The sequence below is a fragment of the Rhinatrema bivittatum genome, chromosome 6 (assembly GCF_901001135.1).
Source record: "Rhinatrema bivittatum chromosome 6, aRhiBiv1.1, whole genome shotgun sequence".
NCBI lineage: Eukaryota > Metazoa > Chordata > Amphibia > Gymnophiona > Rhinatrematidae > Rhinatrema > Rhinatrema bivittatum.
The window spans coordinates 140145868-140164905 of NC_042620.1; the positions used below are offsets into that span (position 1 = coordinate 140145868).

Sequence of the window (19038 nt, forward strand, 5' to 3'; positions counted from 1 at the left end):
GATTGCTGTGGATGAGTAGGGGTGGGGAAGAGGGTTCACAAATATTCTCCTCTCTTATATACACACATACATGCACTCCCTCTCTCTCATGCACACTCACACAAACACACTTGCTCTCTCTCTCACACACATATATTCCTTCTCTCTCACACAAACACTCCTACACACACAAATGCTTTCTCTCATTCACACACACATGCTCATACCCATGCATATACTCCCTCTCTCTCATACAACATGCTCTCACATGCATAAATGCTGCCTCTCTCTCATAAATACACCCACATTCTCCCTCTCTCGTACACACATGCTCACACACAAATGTTCCCTCTTTCTCAAGCACACGTTCTCTCTCTCATTCACACACACATACAAGCTCCCTCTCTCTCATTCATATAAGTTCTGTCTCACATACCCACATACTCATATACCCTCTCTCTAACCCGGGTTTCTCCTTATCTCTTTCCTGGAGTCTACAGGGGGGTGAGAGGGTCCAGAGGCCTACTCCTCTAGGTCTGGATTTTCCATTCTCGCAGAGAATGGTGAATCCAGCGGTAACGGGGGGTGGGGGCGAAGGGGGGGTGGGCCTGCAAAAGCTGGCAGCGATCGCACCACCGCGGTGTTATTGCTGCCGGCTTTCGCACCCAATAGCACCACCGTGAAAGGTGGTGCTATTGGGCATGCTACTGGCGACAATACCTTACCTTAGAAAATGACCCCCTTAGGTTGCTAGCAGCCCCATGGCCTTTTTCACTTTTCAGCCTCCGGCGAGATGGGGTGTACCCGAGCCCTGTGGACTCCTTTACACTAGCCGACACCGGCGGCCTACAGCCTCCTTTACTCTTCCGCCACCAGCTAGATGGGGTGCACTGGTGGCCTCTCAGGCCTCCTCTTTTGTGGCCATAGTAGGATGGGGTCCAGTGGCGGCCTGTTCAGGCTCTTCTTTGCATGGACTTTTTTTTCTTCTTCTTCCACAGCTTGCGGACTCCCTGTTATGGTCTGGTCCATGGATCACAGGTTGGGAACCATTTATCTGGAGTAAATTTCAACAAGGCAATCACCACTATTGAAATAAGGCAGGAAGGTTAAAAGAAAAATTCATACTGGCCACATATTATACGGAATAAAAAGATGCCCACCTTTAGTTTCAGCAATAAGGCTAATGATGGTGATACAGACAGCGCAGACCCTTCAGGTGAAGATAACAATTCTGATACATGGAGGTCCTGTTTATGGTCCCCCTATAGCAGGAGACATACCATAGCAGTTAATGACAAAACTAAGAAAAAGAGAGATACAGTTATGTGCATCCCTGAAGACAAAAAGGAGATAATGTACTACCATTTTTATGTCACAAACCCTATAGTTAAATCAAGAGGATTTACAAACACAGCATGCCAAAAACTGGAAGAAAAAGAAATAATATCTAATGAAAAGCTGCAAAAAGCAACTAATCAAAATTTAAACTTGATATGCTGCCTATACATATTAGAGATGTGCATCGTTTTTTGTGTTCGTGTCGTTCTTCGTTTTTCGGCCGCCATGGAAAATGTCGTTTTTTTTCAGTTCGGGTCTTTTTTTTCGCGAAAAATCGATTTTTAGTTAGTGCGCGCTAACTCCCAGTTAGCGCGCGCTAACTCCCCGTTAGTGCGCGCTAACTCCTGTTAGTGCGCACTAACAAAAACCATTAGATTTTGTTAGTTTTTGTTACTTTTTGTTAGTTTTTGTTAGTGCGCACTAACAGGACTTAGCGCGCACTAACGGGGAGTTAGCGCGCACTGACTCCCGTTAGTGCGCACTAATCGGAAAGACGAATTTTTGCGAAAAAACAGGAAAATCCTGATTTTTTTCGGGCTCCCTGAAACATGCCGAATTGGACAATTTCGTTGCAATTTTCCAATTCGGCAAAAACGAATGCACATCTCTAATACATATTACATTTTATGAATTCCAGAGGTAGACTTGCTTTCGAATATTGCAAGTATTAAGAAAGGCATTACCAGCAAATTTGAGACCTTGAGATTATATCCAACATACCCTGGTTTACAAGTGAGGTTCATGCCTGTCATGATTTGTGCAAAAACTAACCCTTTTTGAGACATTATTCCCTGACACCATGATAGTAATACAGTGCTTGAGGATTACAAGGTGTGTGTACATAAAATGTACATATAAATGTTCATCTTTCATGGAGATGGCAACTGTGAGTGAAGAATGCAGAATAAGAATTGTGAAGATGGGGAAAATCATGTGATTTTTTTATTTGGACACATGCTGACCTTGCATGTCAGCAGTTCTTCCTGTTCTGTAGCATGTTAAAGCACTGGCAGCTTTTATTTGCAAACAAAATAAACATTTTAATGTGTCTGTGAGTGCAAACAGTTCCCGTGTTGATTCCCATTGATTGCGTCAGGGAAAATTATGATATACATGGTATAGGGATAAAAATGTGTATAGGCATTTTGTTTATTTTTTGGCCTTAAATCATGCTGGCCTCATGACCCAGGCATGCTCAGCATGGTTTTATGGCCTTTTAAGGGTACTGATGTCAGCAAAGTAGTTTTGCATGTATGAAAAGGGATAATGAGGTTCATGCATAAGGAAATAAGTCAGATGATATATTCTACTGCTGCTACTATTATGACTCAACACATCTATTCCACAATGCTGCTACTTGATGTTTGCAGCACTATAAAAAACATATAAGAGATAGTCCCTGCTCAATAAAGCTTACAATCTTTTCAAGACAAATATAAAAGGCAAAAGAGACTTTGGAAATGTCATTTATTAAGAAAATGGTTAAAATTTAATAAGGCTGAAATTGGCACAATCAGGAGTTAAGATTTAAAACCAGCCTCAAAAAGGTGGGATTTTAGATGGGATTTAAATAAGGCAAGAGAGGGAGCATGTGGCTCTAGCTCGGAAAGTCTATCCAAGCATATGGTGCAACCAAGTGGAAAGCACAGAGTGAGGAATTGGCAGTAGAAGAGAAGGGCATAGATAGGAATGACTTGCCCGATGAGCGGCATGCACAAGGAGGGTTGAGGAGAGAGATGGGAGCTGCACAGTGAAGGCTCTTGTAGGTGAGTAAGAGGAGCTTTATGAGGAAATGGATAGAGAGCCAATGTAGTGTATTTGTTGTCCTGCCCTCCAATTGCTATTCACCTCTGGCTTCTTTCTGGCACTGAAATGGGTAAATAGAACTTTAGATGTGCTACAGAAGGAATGATATTCATGTAGTTTCAAGAAACATCTGACTGTCTCTGAAAATGCAAACAATTTGAACAGCTGTGCTACCTAATGAACCTAATAAAGGAAGACATCCGGGGAAGGGAAGGATAAATATTTGTGCATTGTTAAAAGTTTTCATAAACTGTTCCTTTTGGTAACCACTAATCTTTATTTGCAATATTACAGCAAACATATGGGTCATTCATCAAAGTGCATTATGGTGTTAACACCCACGATATTTATTCAAAGGGGTGGGAATTCTGTTTTGAGAGAGAGAGAGAGAACCTCTGGGGTGGCACACATAGTAGTCAACTATTTATACTGCTATAGCAGGGCCAGCTAGTAACATGAGGTGAGGTTTTGGTGGTGGTGTAGGATTTTGGGGCCAGTTTTACATGCAGTACACCTCAGTGAAGATCTGACTTCATTTGGAGTGAGGAAAATCACACAAAGAAGAAATTTCTACAATGTTCTCTCATTCTAGCTTGATGGACTCTCTACCAGGGTACTATCAAGCTAGGGCAAGAGATCATTGAAGTAATCTCATCTCGGTCTGACTTTCCTCACTCCAAACGATGTCAAATCTTCACTGAGGTCTACTGTGCTGATTTTACATGCACAGCCCCTGCATATGTATTTGAAAATAATATTAATTGAGAAAGACAAGTACAACTCGAAATAAAAAAAAAAGCAACCATTAAATTATATGTTATCTTTCTTTCTGAAGTATTATTAAAAGCATTATAATTTGTAAAAAGAGACTGTACATTAGACAGGCTATCACTAGGGTTGCCAACTGGCTCTAGATTTTCAGGACAGGTTGATCCAGTCCTGGTTTTACTCTATTGCATGCAGGTACATATAATCTTGCTTTTCTTAGGGAATGCAATAGGGAAAGCAGAATAAGTCCCAGCATGCAATGGGAGAAAACCAGGACTGGGTCAACCCATCCTGAAAATCTGGACCCAATTGTCAACACTGATTACTTTTATCACCCCTTACAGTAAGACTCTACAACGCCAATGCGATCTAGCCAAAATTTGTGGTAATTATAGCAAGTTACAGATAATCTATAGCATATATAATCCTTCCAGTTGATAATTGTATGCTTCTGCAGATGGAAAATAGGGACAGTAAGCTAAATCTCCCTGTCTTGGAGCTAGAAGAAAAGAAGAAAGGAACTGAAGATGAAGAAGATAAAAAGGTCTAGCTCTTGCGGTTGGAGCCAGAGCCATTGCATGAGCTTTCAAATGAAGAACCAGAAGGCCAGCAGCCACAGACCTCTAACCAGCTCCCCAGCATCACTAGTACCAAAGCATTTTATTACATCATTTATAGACTGCCTTCCATGAATATCTATGCTCAGAGTGGTAAAAATTAAATACAAATATTGCAATCTAATTATAATAAATAGGAAATTTGCCCTGCACCTGCATATCCAGTATGCATGCAATTTGAGCTCCGCCCCTCTCCCTGTACTCTCTAGTTCTACTCCTTTCTCTCTCTTTGTGTATGGGAATTAAGTTTCTCTCCTCTTTTCCCCTGTACTTTTCCCTCTGTCCCTCTTTGTCTGTATTGCTCAATCCACTTTCTATGATTACATATGGAAAATGAGCTAAACCCTTCTCTCTGGAGAACCCCCATGAGCTGTGCTACTTACCCCCCAATGCTGAGCCTCAGTTGTTCCATGACCGCTGCCTCCCAATGGCCCTCCTCAGGTGCACATGCCCGACAGCTATTCATTTATAGGGCCCACAGTGGAAAAAGACTGTGGCACCCACTGATGATGTCATTGTTCCTGGACCTATTTATGGGATCTTCAGATGCTCTTCCTCAATTCACCAACTGGTTCAGCTATGTTGTAGTGCATGTTGCTTCTAACTTGTTCCTGCTTTTGTCTACCCAGATTGCCTCAACTTTATCCATTCTTCGTCCTCTATCTTGGACGGATACCTGGTTTTGACCCTTGCCTGGCATCTTGACTCACCTGAACCCTACCTGCCTCTTACCATAGCATGCCCTTGGACAACATCATTAGTCTTCAACAGAGACCTTCTCCTAAGTCCTGCTGGCCCTGGCATACAAAGGCTCAACCCAAGGGTAATGTGGTCTGGTAAAGGAGAAGCCCCTGACTGGTCTCTACTTTGCCTGGGTCCACCTGCTGGCAGTGAGGACCTGCATGACTCCTCTTTGCAGGTAGAGCAAATCTCACTGCAGCCCAAGAGTCCACAGACCCAACAGTTTGCTGAGGCCATGGACTCAGTGGACTTGACCTCACTCCAAGCCATCCCTGGTATAGCTCGCAAGCTGCAGGATCAATAAGGTGCCTTGGAGCTCCTTGCTGCATCTATGGATCACCTTACTATTGCCTGGACACCCTGACTTCACCCATCACAATGCCTCTGCCCTTACCAGTGCCGCCACCTCCTCCAGCACCCAGTCGGCCTGTTTCTCAGGTGCCAGCACCATCCCAATATGCAGGGTATCCCAAGCAGTGTCTGGGATTTCTCAACCCGTACAGAATGCACTTTCAGCTACAGGCTCCTTTGTTCCCCCAACGACTAAGCCAAGGCGACCTATATCCTCTTTTTCTGCTAGATGGAGTAATGCTGGCCTTGGCCTTCTCCCTCTGGGAATGAAGGGACCACATCCTACTCAACTTCCAGCAGTTCATGGAATAATTCTACTCCATCTTCAAGGAGCCAAGTCGAGCAGCCTCAATGGCTTCCAATCTACTCCATTTTTGCCAAGGCTCCCAAACCTTATGTTAGGGTTTTCTCCCCCCGAGGGGAGGAGTTAGCAATCTGTTATGAGTGAGTTCCCCTGGAGGGAGGAGTTAGGAATCTGTTATAATCTCCGTGCTGAGTTGCAATCTGTTATGGTTCTGATGTCTGATGGGTTGAGACATAGATGAGAGCTAGCACTCTGTTATGCTCAGCTCCTGAAGTGGGAGGAGTAAGCACACTGTAGTAAATAGGTGAATCATTGGGCCGATGGCAGATGCCACGCCCCCAAGAGGATATCCTGCGAGGGACCACCAGCTAGGCTTGAGTATGAAGACAGTCACAGATAGTTCTTTTATTAGACAGGTTAGTAGAACCGCCAGAGGTGGCAGAAGTGAGCTGGTATGCCCGGCAGGGCTGAAGTCCCTCAGATACTGGAACTGCGATCCCAGGGTTGCTGAGCTGTAGAGAGACTATAGATAGTGAGTAGACAGGGTATGCTGAATACATAGCCAGTAGTAGATTACAATCTCACATAGAATCTTAAGAAGGCTCAGTAGCTGGAAAGAGTTAGGCCCTCGAGAAGCGAGTACCTGTTTCCAGGGAAAGCTCTGAGAGAGTGGTGGCAACTCACGATTGTCTATATCTGTAATAGCTTCTAGGCAGTAGAGAATCTTCAGAGTCTTCAGGAACATGGGCCCTCGAGGAGCGAGTACCGGTTCCTATCTGCAATCTGAAATAGAGAAAAGAGAACGAGGCCCCCGAGGAGAGGGTACCCCTGGTAAGTCCGAGGAGGCAGAGTAGCTTGGATGAATCCGTATTTCTAGACCGAGTAAGATTCGTAGTCCTTGCTAACTCGAATAGTAAGCGCAAGTGAAGACCTTTTATGTTGGAAGCGGATGACGTCAATACAGGGGGATGCCCCTGAGGTTCGCGCCCTTGCTGGTACATACTTCGGAGCGTGCGTGCCCTACATCATCAGGAACATGGCGGATCTGCAGCGCTGAGCCGGTCCGGGGATGCCAGAAAGAAGCAGCATGGAGACGCCGCAGCAGCAAGCCATCCATCAGGCCCAGAGGGAGTCGCCATAGAGGTAGAGAGGGTGGAGCGAGGGCGAAGAGCAGGCCCGAACGCAACACCTTAGGTGAGTAAGCTGTGGAGTTTATAACTCTGGCCTCCAAACTAAATTGCGTGAAGACAGCCTGGTTGCCATCTTCCTGGAAGGCCTTTTAGGGAAGATTAAGAATGAACTCACTGCCCGGGAGCTTCCCACCTCGCTGGAGGCCCTCATTGCCCTAACCAGAAGATAAACCAACACATGCAGAAAAGAGCTTGGGAGACCTGTCTGGCATGCAGAAGTTCCACCTTGTCACCTCGCTTCCAACAACCACTCTTGCCTGGTACTGCCACATCCTCAGTATCTCATCTTCCTCAAGAACCAATATAAATGGACTGCTGCCACCTAGCCCCAGAAGAGAGGCTCCATAAGAACATAAGAAATTGCCATGCTGGGTCAGACCAAGGGTCCATCAAGCCCAGCTTCCTGTTTCCAGCAGAGGCCAAACCAGGCTACAAGAACCTGGCAATTACCCTAAGACTAAGAAGATCCCATGCTACTGATGTAATTAATAGCAGTGGCTATTCCCAAAGTAAACTTGATTAATAGCTGTTAATGGACTTCTCCTCCAAGAACTTATCCAAACCTTTTTTGAACCCAGCTACACTAACTGCACTAACCACATCCTCTGGCAAAAAAATCCAGAGCTTTATTGTGCATTGAGTGAAAAAGAATTTTCTCTGATTAGTCTTAAATGTGCTACTTGCTAACTTCATGGAATGCCCCCTAGTCCTTCTATTATTTGAAAGTGTAAATAACCGAGTCACATCTACTCATTCAAGACCTCTCATAATCTTAAAGACCTCTATCATATCCCCCCTCATCCGTCTCTTCTCCAAGCTGAACAGCCCTAACCTCTTCAGCCTTTCCTCATAGGGGAGCTGTTCCATCCCCTTTATCATTTTGGTTGACCTTCTCTGTACCTTCTCCATTGCAACTATGTCTTTTTTGAGATGCAGCGACCAGAATTGTACATAGTATTCAAGGTGCGGTCTCACCATGGAGCGATATAGAGGCATTATGACATTTTCCATTTTATTAACCATTCCCTTCCTAATAATTCCTAACATTCTGTTTGATTTTTTGACTGCTGCAGCACACTGAGCAGATGATTTTTTTTTTGTAACAACGTTTTATTGAAGTTTGCAATAAGAAAAATACAAACAGACTAGGAGGTGCGTGGCACTGCAACACCTCCCAGTTTCCAATCAGTCAAACTTTTACTGAATACAACCAATAATATATTCTCCCCCCTTCCCATTGACCCCCTACCCCCTTCCTATGAGTCCCTGATTGAGGTCCCAAGGCAATAGAAGAATCAAAAGTCTCGACAACCGGTAAAATCAAGAAGCATCCATCTATGAGTCGCACACCAGAGTAAGTGACACAATCGTTAAGCAGTCTACTCTGGGCTTGATGAGGAAGAGTCTGAATGTAAGGTTCCCAAACAGCCAGATATGACTCCGGTGATGTGGCGAGCTGTGGGACGATAAATATTCCATATGCATGAGTGAATAAAAGAAATTCCTCCAGGCCCAAAATGACAGTGGTTCCATGTCTCTCCAATTCAGTAGAATCACTCGCTTTCCCACCAGACATGCCTTCTGTAGCAGGAGACGAACGCCCAGGTCCCTAATCCGCAGGGGCGGGTTACATCCAAATAGGAGCCATAAAGGTGCAACTGGAATAGAAATGGTTAATATGGTGGCCAGATACTTTGCTATTTTTGTCCAAAAAAAGTTTAATAGCCGGGCAAGCCCAGAATGCATGAGACAAAGTGCCAATGACTTGTGGACAATGACCACAGAAACCGGTAGCAGTAAGATGTTGGCGATGAGCCATCTGTGGAGAGATATAGACCCTCCCAAGAAATTTATATTAGACTTCTCTATAATAAGAATTTTGCAAAACTCTGGCCACCTGACCAAAACAGACATGCAGTACATAAGGATGTACAACAAACTCCTCCTCCCCTCTTCAACGCTCTGCCAGCGTCTCACAAATTTCTACCCGCCAAACCTTACTTAGTTGTTTATAATAATAGGATAAAGAAGGGGTGGACATTTTGTCCAATTGAAAAATCTGCTCCAATTTCTGGAATGTGGCTTGTTGTCAGAAAGCAACAGGTATGGCATTCAAATAATGTATTTGTAAATATGGGAATACCGAGGCCCCCCCCCCCCCCAAACGATAATAGTCCTGGAATTCAGAATAAGGAAGTGGCCCACCCTCTCTGGTGAGTACATGGCCAAGGCGTGTAATGCCTACTTGTAGCCAACGCCGAAAAGCGGCAGTTTGAGAGCCGGGAAGAAAGTCAGTATTTCCAGATATGGGCAACAAATATGCACAAACCCAAGTTGTCTGCAATCTTTTAGTTAATTGGACCCACGCTTGCTGAATAGGATGAATAATGGTAGAAGAAGTCAGAAACATAGAAAGTTTCGTAGGCTCCACTTGAAGAACATAAGTCAACTCCAAGGGCACAACTAAGACACAATCCACAACAGACGGGGTATGTGAGGAAGTGCCCAAAATCCAATCTCTGATCACTAGCATATTGTATGCCAAATTATATGTGTAGATTCGGCACCCCCATCCCCTCCGCTCCCCACCGTTCCTGCAACCAAGAGAGAGGCAACCTAGCCTTCTGTCCCCTCCAAAGAAAATGCCTTAAAGAACATTCCAAAAGTGCCAATTCCCAACGCCGGAGAGAAAGGGGTAAATTTTGAAGGAGATAAAGCCATTTAGGAAGGATAACCATTTTGTATAAATGGACCCAGCCAGACAAAGACAAAGGTAAGGGCGTCCAGCATTGTAACAATTCCCATGTAGTTTGAAGAAGGGGGAGAACATTCAGCTGATAGACTTGGGTAGGATCTGCAGATAATAAAACTCCCAGATAGCGAAAAGAGATATCAGCCAATTGCAAGGGGAAAGGATCCCGCCAGCGCTCTCAAAGAGCTTCAGGGAAGGCTAGCGCCAAAGATTTTCCTCTGTTCAACCAGAAGCCTGAAAAACCACCAAAAGAACCAAATAGGTCTAAGGGCAAAGGCAACGATGAAGAAGGGTCCGTAAGGAAAACTAATAAGTCATCCGCAAAGGCGGCACATTTGAAAATTTCCCCGCCGAAGCAAACCCCTCGAATTCTGGGAGCGTTTTGTATAGCTACTAATAGGGGCTCCAGCTGAAGAATAAAAAGCAAGGGTGACAGAGGACAACCCTGGCGAGTTCCACGTAAGGTGGGAGTGGTTCAGAGCGCTCCCCATTCACAAGTAGAGACGCTTGGGGTGCATCATATAATAATTGGATAGCTTCATAGAAAAACCCCGCAAAACCCATTCGCCGCAAAATAAAAAACAAATAGTGCCACTCCACCCAGTCAAAAGCTTTTTCTGCATCAAAGCTAATAGCAAGATACGGAGTATGGGTGGAGCAGCACATCACCATAACCACAAGTACCTGACGAATGTTGAAGAGAGCGTACCGTTTTCGCACAAAACCAACTGGATGCGGGCCCACCAGAGAAAGTAAGAGAGTGGCTAAATGATCTGCCAGGATTTTTGCCAGCAGTTTATGATCAAAATTAAGTAGCGATATTGGGCGATATGAATCAGGAGCAAGAGAATCCTTTCCAGTCTTGGGTATAAGTGTGATATGAGCATGATTCATCTTCTCGGGAAAGCTCCCCTTAGCTACCAAATCTGAGAATAAAAGTGTCAGGGGGCCAGCAATCTTATCAATTCAGCATGTATAAAATTCGGCAGGGTATCCATCTGGGCCTGGAGCTTTCAAACATTGAGATTTATGGATGGACAATTTGATCTCCTCCATCATGATAGGAGAGATCAAGAGTTGTTGTTGATCTGTGGTAAGATGACACACTACAATTCACCCGGTGTATAATTTTTACAAAATGTTTTTTACATATAGGTGACCCTCTATATACCACCTTGGCACTGTTGATAACAACAATTCTATATACCAATTTCTTCTTTCTAAAAAAAATTTTTTTAGAGAGCAGGAGATGGTTTCATATATTTTATAACACCATCCAGGTGTCAATGTTATTTCTTTTAATCATTAACACACCTTCCGCCTCCAATAGTTTATTTTAAATTTTTATATTAAATGCCAAGCTGGGTTACAGAGCGTAAACCCTTTATTTTTAATCACTGTTTGTGTTCCATTGTTAAAAAAAATTTTTTTCTGTGTCTAGCACTTTTTTATTTTAATAAGCCGTCCCGGGACCAACTGCAAAGTACTTAGCTTTCTAGCGAATGTCTTTTTTTCCTGACTCGCGCAAGTTTCGACATTTGCAAGTTGCTGTCTTCCTCAGGGTATATTTATTCCTTAATGAATGATTTTCTTTGTAAAACTGGTATCCAATTTCTCCGGTGCTCAATAGAGCCTCCGCTCCTCTCTACCATTCCCGGCGGCGTCTGTCTTATTTCCGGTTTCCTGTTCGATTTTTAATCCCACCTCTTGGATACTATGTCGTCTATAAACCTGCACCAGTTGTTAATCAACTTCCACCACTCCGATGTATATATCTTGGTATGCTCAAAATTGGCAACATATAGATTGGCTACTGCCGGTGCTAAAGATGACCCCATGGGTATTCCATGCTCTTGGTGATACGTTTTGTCTTTAAAGACAAAATAATTGTTAAACAACACCAATTGTAATAGAACATGAATAAAACAACACCAGTTGTAATAGAAAATGAGTAGGTATTCTATTACTTATATCATTATCCATTATCTCCCTTTTCACTACTTCAAACGCTGCCTGTTGGGGTATTTGTGTATACAAAGACTGTATGTCCATAGTAACTAATAAAGTGGTATCTTTTGTTACTTCCACATTTTTCAATATATTCAAAAAATGTATCGTATCTTTTACATATGAGGGTTTGCTCTGTACCAACTGTTGTAGATGTTTATCCACAAACACTGCGGGGGGTTCCAAAATTGTTCCATTCAAAGACACAATTGGTCTATACGGGGGTTTTTTTATGTCTTTATGAACCTTTGGAACTGCATAGATCAATGGAATTCTTGGTTCCTGTTGTATTAAATACGTCTTTTCTTTAGTTGTCAAATAGCTGGCTTGATCTACAATCTCTTCCATGTGTTTTTTCAACAATAATTTGGATCTTCCTCCAATACCTTATAATATTTTATTTCAGCCAAATGATCTAAAACAGCCTGCTCATAAGATTGATGATCTATTAATACAATTGCTCCCCCCTTGTCAGCAGGTTTAATTACTAACTCTTCCATATCCCCCAATGTCTTCAATGCTTGCCTTTGCTCTTTTGTAATATTCTGTGGCACCCATTTTTTCCGTTTTTCAAACTCATCTATGTCCTTTAATACCAGTTGTAGAAATGTTTTGACATTCGCATCCATTGGTCCCGGGGGATTCCATCGGGACCGCGGTTTTACTATGGACATATCAGTTGCTTCCATGTTCTGATCTGCAAAATATATCCTCAAATTCAATTTTCTGATAAGTCTGTATAATGCTATACGACTTTCAAATGGGTCATGGAAAACCGTGGGAACAAATGATAAACCACTATTTAATATTTGGGTTTGAGTCTCTGTTAACTGAATTGTTGATAAATTTATTATTGCTGTTGACTCCTGGTTCGAGTGACCCGTTCTGATGTTCGATTCAGATTTGTTAATGCTGATTTTAATTTCTTCGGGTGTCTTTTTTGATCTTGTCTGTCCTCCAAAAAATTTTTCTTTGTTTCTTTCCTTTCTTCTTGTACCCGAGGTTCATTCTCTTGTTCTTCTGACTCTTCTGATGTACCGGAACTGTCACTTGATGATTCAAAATGTACTCGTCTCCCCTGAGGTTTATTTTTATTATACATCCATAAATATATTTTATTAGCCGAATAATCATTCTGATCTCTTTTAAATTTCTTAATTTTGGCTTCTTTTATGGTCCCTCGGAGTTCTTCTAATGTTGTTTTAAATTCTCCTAATTTTTCTTCATACGTTGATAATGACATCAAGGATTTCTGAACCTCTTCTATTTCTATTTTAAGTTCATCTACTTCTCTCTTTACTCGGTTAATAATTAAAAGCATTAAATCCATGGAACATTTATTTAATATAGATGTCCACAGATGTACAAACTCCTGATCATCCGTATATAACATGGGTGCTTTCTGAATTCTCAACCCTCTTGGTATTAATTGTTGTTTTATATACTCGATTAGAGTTATACCATGTAAATCCATTCTAATCGATTTTTTGTTCAATCGCATCCAGTCTTCCCATTGCTGATTTTCACTCACTACTGAATCTTCTGAAAACAATGAATTTTCCTTTCTAATGTCCGCTATCTGTTCCTCTGAGAAACTGAAGATGTTCTTCCACGTATCCATGGTGGGTGTGTAATTTCTATTCGGACCTACTACGTAATATAACAATCTCTCTAAATATAGATCCTCACCAAATGACCATAATCAAGACCACACACTACAATTCACCCGGTGTATAATTTTTACAAAATGTTTTTTACATATAGGTGACCCTCTATATACCACCTTGGCACTGTTGATAACAACAATTCTATATACCAATTTATTCTTTCTAAAAAAAATTTTTTAGAGAGCAGGAGATGGTTTCATATATTTTATAACACCATCCAGGTGTCAATGTTATTTCTTTTAATCATTAACACACCTTCCGCCTCCAATAGTTTATTTTAAATTTTTATATTAAATGCCAAGCTGGGTTACAGAGTGTTTGAAGTAGTGAAAAGGGAGATAATGGATAATGATATAAGTAATAGAATACCTACTCATTTTCTATTACAACTCACTGAATTGGTGTTGTTTAACAATTATTTTGTCTTTAAAGACAAAACGTATCACCAAGAGCACGGAATACCCATGGGGGTCATCTTTAGCACCGGCAGTAGCCAATCTATATGTTGCCAATTTTGAGCATACCAAGATATATACATCGGAGTGGTGGAAGTTGATTAACAACTGGTGCAGGTTTATAGACGACATATTTTTTATTTGGCGTGGAACAGAGCAACAATTAAGCACATTTGTGCAATGGATTAATGCACAGGATGAAAATTTGAAATTTACACACACAAGTAGCACAAATAGCATTGCATATTTGGATGTGCTAATACAGATACAAGGAGAAATTATTCACACTACAGTTAATAGAAAATTAACTGACAGAAATAACTTGTTACGATACGAGAGTTATCACCCAATGGGATTTAAACGGGGATTACCCGTGTCTCAATTTTTTCGTATTCGCCGTATTTGTGCTACCATGGAAGAATTTAAAAAGCAGGCGGAGATCCTCAGCAAAAAATTTATGGAGAGAGGTTACCCAAAAAAAGTCATCCGGAAGGCTTACAAGAGAGCTCGATACAGCGATAGAGATTCTCTATTGCAATACAAACCTGCTAAAGAACAGAAGAGGATGGTATGTGTGCTACCACAAAGTACCTCCACCACGCTTATTGCCGAATCCATTAAGAAAAATTGGCACATAGTAGCATTGCATAGTGGATTACAAGATATACCCCTCATTACAACAAGTAGAGGGAGAAACATTAAAGACCAAGTGATCCATTCACGTTTAAAGAGGAATGTGAATAAAACAGAATGTTATCACAAAAAGTGTGGTAAATGCACAGTGTGTGAAAATACCATAGAGGGGGACACTTGGATGGATCCGGTGACTGGGTATAAATATATAGGAAATCAAACACGGATTGCACAATGAAGGCAGTGATATATGTATTAGTTTGTGACTGTCCGAAGGTGTATGTGGGACGCACAAAGAGAGCAGTCAAATTGAGAATAGCGGAACACCGGTCTAGAATTAACAATGCAACTATCACAGCCCCAATTGTTCAACATTGTATTGATAAACAGCACACATATGAACAATTGAAGTGGGCCATTATTGATAATGTAGTGGACAATGGCGGGGGGCAATCAGTGTTAAACCATCGAGAACAGTCATGGATTTTTAAGCTCCATACAGAACAACCAACAGGACTAAATGACCAATTGGATTGGTTTTCTCTGATTTAGAAACAGTTGATAGGTCGACTTAGTATCCAAGAGGTGGGATTAAAAATCGAACAGGAAACCGGAAATAAGACAGACGCTGCCGGGAATGGTAGAGAGGAGCGGAGGCTCTATTGAGCACCGGAGAAATTGGATACCAGTTTTACAAAGAAAATCATTCATTAAGGAATAAATATACCCTGAGGAAGACAGCAACTTGCAAATGTCGAAACTTGTGCGAGTCGGAAAAAAAGACATTCGCTAGAAAGCTAAGGGGCGGATTTTCAAAGGGGTACGCGCGTAGGAAACAGCACTTATGCGTGTAAATAACAGAAGCGCGCATACACCGAATTTTGCATAGGGGTATTTATGCGCAGAAATGGCCCTGTGTGCGTAAACATACGCAAAGAGGGGCGGATTTTCAGAGCCCTGCTCGCGTAAATCCGCCCAAAACCGGGCGGATTTCCGCGAGCAGGGCCCTGCGTGCCGGGAAGCCTATTTTACATAGGCCTTCCGGCGCGCGCAGAGCCCCGGGACTCGCGTAAGTCCCGGGGTTCTCCGAGGGGGGCGTGTCGGGGGCGTGTCGGGGGCGGGCCCGGTCGTCACGGCGTTTCGGGGGCGTGTCGGCAGCGTTTTGGGGGCGGGTACGGGGGCGTGGCTACGGCCCGGGGCGGTCCGGGGGCGTGGCCACGCCCTCCGTACCCGCCCCCAGGTCGCGACCCGGCGCGCAGGAGGCCCGCTCGCGCGCGGGGATTTACTTCTCCCTCCGGGAGGCGTAAATCCCCGGAGAAAGTTAAGGGGGGGGTGTAGACAGGGCCGGGGGGGTGGGTTAGGTAGAGGAAGGGAGGGGAAGGTGAGGGGAGGGTGTTAGAGGATTCCCTCCAAGGCCGCTCCGATTTCGGAGCGGCCTTGGAGGGAATGGGGGTAGGCTGCGCGGCTCGGCGCGCGCCGGCTATACAAAATCGATAGCCTTGCGCGCGCCGATCCAGGTTTTTAGCAGATACGCGCGGCTCCGCGCGTATCTACTAAAATCCAGCGTACTTTTGTTTGCGCCTGGAGCGCAAACAAAAGTAGGCTATTCGCGCAAGATGCACATGAGGATCTGATCAGCTGGAACAATAATTTACCCGCCTTATTACTGTATTGATATAAGCGAAGCTTATAGTATAAGAGACTCTTTTGTGCTCTCTGATGCAACAGTGTATTTAAGGCGCTTTGGAGGGAGAGGTACGTGTCCCTCACCAGACCCGTATTCACTTGAAGAAGCTGCGCCTTAGCTTTTTTCAACTGATTAGTGTGCTGTAAAACCCATTTATTGAGAGTAACTCGGCAATGTGCAATGTAAGAGATGATGTCTCCTCTCAAAACAACCTTGGCAGTATACCAAGTGGAGGTTGGGCCCTATGGTCTTGGTTTAACCATTCATAGTAGGACCATCGTTCGTCTAGGTACTTTTGAAAATTCCTGTCTTCAATTAAATAGTAGGGGAAACGCCAGATCCTAGCAGACTGAGAAGGAGACTGAAAAGTCATATCCATCCACATGGGGGCATGATCAGAAATCACAATATTCTGTATACTGGCCTCAGACACTTTTGAAAAAGCTTTACTACAAGTGAGAAAAAAATCAATACGAGAATATGTGGTATGCGCTCGGGAGAGGTGAGTGAATTCCTTCACCCCTGGGTTTAGAATGCGCCACATTTCCACCAAGTGAAGAGTATTCTCCAGAAAAGAAGGACCCCTTCCCATCCCCACTTCCCACTGCCGATTTTGAGAGGCATCTAATTGTGGGTCCTTAACCGTTTTGCAATCGCCCCCTACAATGATCGTATCCGCTATAAATGGGAACAGATGTTGATAGAGAACTTGAAAAAAAGTGGGGGAATAAGTATTGGGGACATATAGATTGCAGAACACCACAGTCTGATGATATAGTTTGGTGACTAGAATAAGAAAATGTCCTTCCGGGTCCTTAATTTCTTTATGGACCTGAATAAGTAAAGTCTTATGAAAAAGTATCGTCACTCCCGCCGAGTGAGAGGTAGCAGAGGCATAGTGTAGACTTCCCACCCAATATTTACACAGTTTAGCATGTTCTGAATCAGATAAGTGAGTTTCTTGGAGGAATCCCATGTCTGTCTCCAGACACCATAAGCGAGTCAGTATTTTGGAGCGTTTAATGGGGGAGTGAATGCCACATACATTCTATGACACTATCCGCGTCTGTCGATTAGGTTGTGACTAAAAGTGAGGATAAATAAAGCAGATTTTTCACCTTAAGCTGAGCCTGAGCCCTCCCAGCTGGAGCCCAAGCTCGAGAAAAGAGATCCCTGACCATCGAGACCTCCGAAGACCAGATAAGTAAGCAAATTTGAGGACACTCAAACCAATCAGGAGTCCAGTAGTTCCCTCTACCCCTCTTTCCCCTATTGCCATACCCTACCCCCTTCCTTCCTCCCACCCTCCCCAACTCTGTCCCCATAGCATTACCCCCCCAACAATAGACTCAACCGGGAGATCACACTCCCGTACCTCCTGGAGAGAGGGAGATTAAGAGGGCCCCTCCCACCCCCGCCCCATCCCCTATCCAGCCCCCGCCACCCAATTACCTTTATGAAATGTAAATAGACAAAAATAACAGAAACCAGTAACAATATCAACCAATAGTGACCAGATCTTCATATACAGAAATACCACGCCCCACTCATGAACAGGTGAAGTGAAATATGCATATTCTGGACACTTCCAAAGAAGGGAGCAAACTCCACCATAGTCAGTGTCAGTGTTTACATGATGCTTCTCAATTGTTCTGGTTCCTGTTGCTGCGCAGTCTCCCCTCCACCAGGGGACCCCAGTGAGCCCAGCTCTAAACTACCAACACAGCCTTAGTCCCTGGCCTCTGCCTGTCCTATAGCCTACATGCCACCAGAGGATCTCCATGAGCTCTCAACCTTGGCTGGCCAAGCCCTTCTCTCCTGCCCCTACCATATCCAAACTCCTGCCCTACTTAATCCTGCCTTTCCCATGCCTCAAGGCTTCATCCACCTTGGTTCCCTGTTTTAGCCACTCTCACTCTGCTGTCTTCTAAGGCCTTTCCTTGTTTCTCTGCATGACGTCTGGGCCTTCTGACTCTTGATTCCTTGAGCCTTGTTCCTTGGCCTTGGGTCTTCTGTTTCCTGGTTTCCTTGTCTATCCCTTGACCCCCGGCCTTCTATCCTGTCAGGTCTACCTGAGACTCCCATGTCTCTTCTATTTTCAGGCTTCCCTGTTTCCTAGCATCTGGCCTAGCCCTGAGACTCCTAGGTCGCTCCCTGTTTCTAGGCCTCTCTCTACCTTGTCCCTTGGCGCTTTCCTTGTCTACACTGCCTTCAGGCATTCTATGTTCTATGTTCTGTGTAGTCCTTGTTCTGGTTTGTCCTGTCTTGTCCGAGACAGTCTTACTCCTGTCCTAGCTCCAGTATTCCAGTTCCACGCTTACCTGCATCCAGCTTGTTACAAGATGCCCGAATGGGAGGTAGGCAGACCTCGCACAGTACTAAACACACACACACACACACTATGATACAAAATACGAGATATACAGTAATGAAAATATAGCTTTATTTACAGCAAACATACTTCATTTCGGGAGGTAGGCAGACTTCGCACAGTACTAAACACACACACACACACACACTATGATACAAGATACGAGATATACAGTAATGAAAATATAGCTTTATTTACAGCACACATACTTCATTTTCCGTGACTATAATACATACCAAATCAGCATCCTTTCACTCATCAGGTCAGAGAACCCCAGTGCGACCGAAAAACAGGAGCATACAGTTTCAACGGGAAAGATCCTGTGCCACTCGTCAGTGCACAGGTGAGGATCCAAGTTCCCACCAGAGGACC

At 43.6% G+C, this 19038-nt stretch overlaps 1 long non-coding RNA gene across 1 annotated transcript; it reads right to left on the minus strand.

Moving 5' to 3' along the window:
- Nucleotides 1–288: 288 nt before the first annotated feature.
- On the minus strand, nucleotides 289–19038 carry LOC115093230. Its single transcript, XR_003857240.1, has 3 exons — nucleotides 18903–19038; nucleotides 1140–1241; nucleotides 289–1033 (listed from the first exon to the last, which is right to left on the minus strand). It is a non-coding gene; the product is annotated as an uncharacterized LOC115093230 (long non-coding RNA).